At 51.3% G+C, this 6,000-nt stretch overlaps 1 protein-coding gene across 2 annotated transcripts in view; it reads left to right on the top strand.

Moving 5' to 3' along the window:
- The first annotated feature begins 1,695 nt into the window (after positions 1-1,695).
- The window catches only part of RIPK1 (receptor interacting serine/threonine kinase 1), a 95,855-nt gene continuing 91,550 nt past the window's right edge, over positions 1,696-6,000 (top strand). The window contains exon 1 of one of the 2 annotated variants that reach the window (XM_069730739.1): positions 1,696-2,035. The gene's annotated coding sequence lies outside the window, so the exon portion shown is untranslated. The remainder of the gene's footprint in view (positions 2,036-6,000) is intronic. The other variant, XM_069730738.1, reaches the window with a different exon arrangement.

The following is a 6,000-nucleotide window of genomic DNA, read 5'->3' as shown; positions in this document are numbered from 1 at the left end:
ATAGAGGTCCTGTGTATAATGTCACCAGTGATCTCTGTATTACCTCTACACAGACACTGCATACTAAGTACAGATCTCCTGTGAATACTGGCACTTATGGTGATAGTATTGTGGTTTTTTTTTTTATTACTGATCAGTATTGTAGTATTCAGTCACTATGTGGTGGTAATATGTGGTCTGGAAATGGTGCGGTGGTATTTGTCCCTTGTATGTAGTATTATTCGGTCACTATGTGGCCTGGTCATGGTGTGGTGGTATTAAGTCACAGGTGTGGCATGTGGGGGTGACACCATTAGGCCCAGTTTAAGTTCTACAAAACAGGAAAACCATTTTTGGTAACCTTTGTGTGTATTGAGCTGGGGGGGGGGGGGGGCGCCAAACTCGGGAACAGCCCCGGGCGGCAAAAGCTCTAGCTACGCCTCTGGATACATCCCCATCATGGGATGTTTTGTTTTTCTTCCTAAGTGAAGGGTAAGTTGACTACACTACATCAATGGATGTTTGACAGGTTATAGTTTCACACAGCAACTATTTTTCTTGAATAATCAGGTTCAGGTATAACATGATGACCACCCACCCCCCGTCACATGACCCCACCCCCATCACATGACCCCACCCCCGTCAAATGACCCCACCCCGTCACATGACCCCACCCCGTCACATGACCCCACCCCCGTCAAATGACCCCACCCCGTCACATGACCCCACCCCCGTCAAATGACCCCACCCCGTCACATGACCCCACCCCGGTCACATGACCCCACCCCGGTCACATGACCCCACCCCCGTCAAATGACCCCACCCCGTCACATGACCCCACCCCCGTCAAATGACCCCACCTCGTCACATGACCCCACCCCCGTCACATGACCCCACCCCGTCACATGACCCCACCCCCGTCAAATGACCCCACCCCGTCACATGACCCCACCCCGTCACATGACCCCACCCCGGTCACATGACCCCACCCCGGTCACATGACCCCACCCCCGTCAAATGACCCCACCCCGTCACATGACCCCACCCCCGTCAAATGACCCCACCTCGTCACATGACCCCACCCCCGTCAAATGACCCCACCCCGTCACATGACCCCACCCCGTCAAATGACCCCACCCCGTCACATGACCCCACCCCCGTCACATGACCCCACCCCGTCACATGACCCCACCCCGGTCACATGACCGGGGGGGGGCCACAATCTCTGAACAGCCCGGGGCCCTGGTTCACATTGCGTTAGTGCAATCCGTTTAGCGCTAAGCGCTAGCAGATTGCGCTAACACAATGTCTTTTTCGGGGTCGTGTTAACGTCCCCGCTCTGCGAGAGCGGGGAACGGACCTCGGAAATGACACGCGCTAGCAATGCGCTTTAACATTGCGGGCAATGGGAGCGCTAACGGACGCGTTGCACGGCGTTAATTTCGCCGTGCAACGCTGTCCGCTAGCGCTCACACTAAAACGCAATGTGAACCTAGCCTTAATCCACCACTGCCTGGGAGATAATCTAACGTCTTTTTCTCCTCTTTCAGGTTACATCGGGGTCTTTTCTACAGCATTACAGAATGCTGTAGATAAGCCCCTGATGCCGGTGGGCTTAGCTCATCTACGATTTTGGGGGTGACAGGTTCCCTTTAATGGGTTAACAAACTGAGCATTTTGGAGCCTATGCAGCCCCTTATAATGCCCCCTTTCTCTGCAGTTCTGTTACAATTTCGTCCATTTTGCTCAGTAGCCTCTGCTGTCAGTGGCATACATGACCCACACAGAGCACGGCCGCCTCCTCACACACCGGGCAGGACAGCCGGGGATTCCTGTCACCACTACGTAGCGCCGTGTAATGGGGAAGGGGCGGCGCCGAGGGTGACACTGTCCACCAGGAAGCAAGCGAGGTTCTCAGGGAACTCCGGACAGGAGGACGCCGCGCGGGTGTCTGTGTCAGCGGCTGTGGACAACCGAGGAAGCCCCCGGGGGCACCGTGCAGTACGTGCCATGTAAAAGACAGTGGGGTCCACGGAGAAACTTCCTGCCGCGCACGGTGAGTGGGACCTGTCTGTGACAGGTGAGGGAGGTCCTGTGTGGGCAGGTGGCACAGCCGGACGTGCCCTGTGTGGAGAGGTGCCAGCTAGTGTGCCTCCCGGATGGACACAGTGTGCGGTACGGTCACGCCATGCCATTCACTGGGGGAGGGGGACCGCGGAAGTGAAAGTGAAAGTATGTCCTGAAGGCCAGTGCTATAATGTGCAGTGTATATAAGTATACAGTGTATAGAATATAAATATATAGAATGTAAATCTACATAGACACATGCGCACACTGACTACATGTTATGCACTCACTTTCCTGCTGCCCTGGGGAGGAATATTAACGTATTGTGACATAATGTGTCTAGAGTTCTAGTGCTAGCACACAGCTCTTCTGTTCTGTGTAGAGCAGGGGTCTCCAATTCTGCCAGGTATATAGACGGCACATGGACAACACTTGATTTTGACATGCTACATTTTTTGCGGGACAGGATGACGTTTTCAGCGATACCGTTTTTTTCTATATGGGCATGTGCACACGCTGTGGATATTGATGCAGATTTGCGGCAGTTTTCCATGCGTTGTACAGTACCATGTAAACCTATGGAAAACAGAATCCGCAGTGCACGTGCTGCAGGAAAATACCACGCGAAAACGGAGCATTGTTTATTCCGCAGCATGTCAATTCTTTGTGCGGATTCTGCAGCGGTTTATACCTGCTCCATAATAAGAATTCGCAGGTGTAAAACCGCAGGTGGAATCCACACAAAATCCAAACCGCAGGAAATCCGCAGGGCGGTTTACCTGCGGATTTACCAAAATCAGTCCGGAAAAATCTGCAGAGTAATCCGCAGCGTGTGCACATAGCCTACGACTTTTTAACTTGAATCCATTTTATTTACTATAGATAACTATGTTTGTTGTATGGGTTGTGGTGACTCTCTGCACCTAGATACAATTCAGTAAAGTGTGGGCCTTCTTCCTCCCAGGACAGGTCGCAATCGTTTCAGGAGCTTCAGTGTTCACGGACCTCAGGGGCCGCATGTTGGAGACCATTGGTCTCGGACCTACAAACCATCCTGTCAGGCACCAGCTGTGGCTGCTTGGAGGTAGCATCACTATATTGAAGTGGAAGGATTTAAAGGGGTTGTCCACTACTAGGGGTTGCCCTTGTTGATCTAACTGTTTGACGCTGACACCTCCCTTGTCGGCACCCGCATTCCTGGGGCTCTTGTGTGGTTGTCATGACACGTGAGCTCAGCACCCAATCAGCGCTGGCGTCATGGTCCCCGCCTTCGTACAAATCGAACATCAAGAGGAAGTGAGAGAGCAGGCACAGCCCTGGCCTCCTCTTGATGTTTGATTTGTCCGAAGGCAGGGACTGTGACGCCAGCGCTGATTGAGTGCTGAGCTCACGTGTCATGACAACCGCACAAGAGCCCCGGGACTGTGAGTGTCTACACCATTGGAACTGCGCCGGTATGGGAGTTGAATAATAGCTTTTGTATTTTATCGGGGCCAAGTATTGGACAACTTCTTTAAGCCTTATTTGACCTTTTTTTGTGAATGGGTCTGATCAGTTAGATCTATTTTTCTCTTCGCTAGTGAGGAGCGAATCTGCTCAGATAAGGTGTTATCTGAGCATGCTCGGGTGCTAGCAGAGTATCTTCGGAGGGCTCAAATAATATGTTCGAGTTCAAACGCCTGAGACATACAGGAGCGGGGACTTCAACATATTTTTCGAGCCCTCTGAAGTCACTCGGTTAGCACCTGAGCACGTTTTCTCATCACCGCTTTTCACTTAAAGGGAACCTGTCAGCTTCCCCAGTCCCCCAAACCACCTCTATATCTTTATGTAACCTTTAGCATGCTTTCATACAAGCCCATTTTTGGAGGCTTATTGCTTTCTCTATCACCATAAAATCGATTTTAGAACTGTGCATACGATATGGTAATTAGCGAGTAACTAGTCAGGGGGATGTTGTCTTTCTCAGACTTATCATCTCACTAATCATATTTCCAGGACGTCCCCCTGACAGCACGCTGGAGGACGTCCTCCTCCTCCTTGCAGGGACAGGAAACACAACACGAGAGGTTAAAAGGTCCCACTCCACCCCCTTTCCCTCAGTGTTTTTCCTGTCCCTGCATGGAGGGACACACGAGAGCAGAGCAGCGCAGCGTGAAGCTTACCAAGTCCGGAGGGTCCGGGGGATCGTGCGGCTGTGCCAATATCTTTTCCCCGCGAGGATGGCCCAAGGCAGAAACTTCCCGGTGGGGAGTCCCTCTGTCCAGAGACCAGTTGAGCGGACGAGCTCCTGGGTAAGAGCCGCTTCCTCCCGGTGGGAGGCTCTCGGCTCGGGCGCCAGACCAGCAAGAGGCGCCGCATGTCAGAGAGGTCCGGTGACGGTTGCGTTCCACGAGGTGGAACGCGGGAGTAGGACGCAGGCAGTACTTCCGGTAAGGTGACATCACATCCGGGGGGAGGTACGCATTCGGCGTGCGTTCCACCAGGTGGAACGCGGAAGCATGTATGTAAGACCGAAGGTACTGCAATGGGGCGTCCTGCATTCCTCTATGGGAAAGAGGAGAAGGCGCAATCCTTGATTGTACAGAGGTGGCGGCGAGACACGGTATAGCGGATAGTCCGAGCCGGCCAGCATATTGAACCGTTTCGGATGCCGGAGACAAAGGGTGAGTGCAGCAGAAGCTGCTATATCCTTTATGTGATTGATAGAGATTACACACTTACTCTGTGTATCTCTCAACAGAAGATATGGAGGTCAGAAGTGAGGAAGCGAGGGTAAGTGCGCAGAGCACAAAGTACGTTGTCATCTGCAGTACACTGAGCAGTGTCTATGCTTATATTTAGGATAAGGAGACTACCCAGACTTCCCTTCCTCTGTCAAAGAAGACTGGAAAGGCATCTTCAAAATCTAAGAGGTGCTCCGTATGTAGTATGAAGCTCCCAGAGGCGTACAATAAAGCTCTCTGTAGCTCTTGTATCTCTAAAATAGTCAGAGAAGAACAACCTTCGTTATTATCAGAAATGAGAAGCCTAATCCGGGAAGAGGTCCAGAATTCTTTGGCGTCTATGTCTCAGGGCGGTCCGTCCAGTCCGGGCCCGGCCCGTAAGAGACTCAGAAGTGATCCAGACCAGAGGGACCTGTACGGCTCTTCAGAAGAAGAATTGGAAATTAGAGATTCTGATCAAGAAGAAGGAGAATTGCCAAGGGAAGAGCAAGCGCAAGGAAGAAAGTACTATTTTCCAGTTGAGGACACGGAGCAGCTGGTTCAAGCTGTAAGAGATACTATGCAGATAAAGGAAGAGCCACGACCGAGATCGCGACAAGACCAGATGTTTGGAGGTCTCACACATCAGGAACAGACTGTATTTCCGGTGAGCGAACACATTCGTCTGGTGATTGCTCAAGAGTGGAAGGATGCGGAGCGAAGATTGGTGATGTCACGTGAATTTAAAAACCGTCTACCATTTAACCCTGAAGAAATCAAGATTTGGGAAGAGATTCCGAAAGTAGATGTGCCCATAGCTAAGGTTACAAAGAAGACATCCATCCCCTTTGAGGATTCTTCGAGTCTCAAGGATGCTATGGATCGCAAGGCAGATATCCTGTTACGTCGAGTTTGGGAAACCTCAGCAGCTCTGATAAAGACTAACATCGCAGCTACGTCAGTAGCAAGATCCATGTTTCTATGGATGGAACAATTAGAAGAACATTTAATTAACAAGACTCCACGGGCAGATATAATTGCCTCCTTGCCTATCATAAAGTCAGCCACGGCTTTCATGGCAGACACTTCAGCTGAGTCAGTTAGATTTGCAGCCAGAAATAGTTCTTTGTCAAATGCGACCCGTAGGGCCATTTGGCTTAGATCTTGGTCGGGGGATAACGCATCAAAAAATAAGTTATGCGCCATCCCTTTTACGGGTTCCAGAATATTTGGCCAGGCTCTGGATGAC

The sequence above is a fragment of the Ranitomeya imitator genome, chromosome 6, assembly GCF_032444005.1.
Source record: "Ranitomeya imitator isolate aRanImi1 chromosome 6, aRanImi1.pri, whole genome shotgun sequence".
NCBI lineage: Eukaryota > Metazoa > Chordata > Amphibia > Anura > Dendrobatidae > Ranitomeya > Ranitomeya imitator.
The sequence above is the reverse complement of the archived record's forward strand: the minus strand, read 5'-3'. Positions and strand labels throughout refer to the sequence as shown.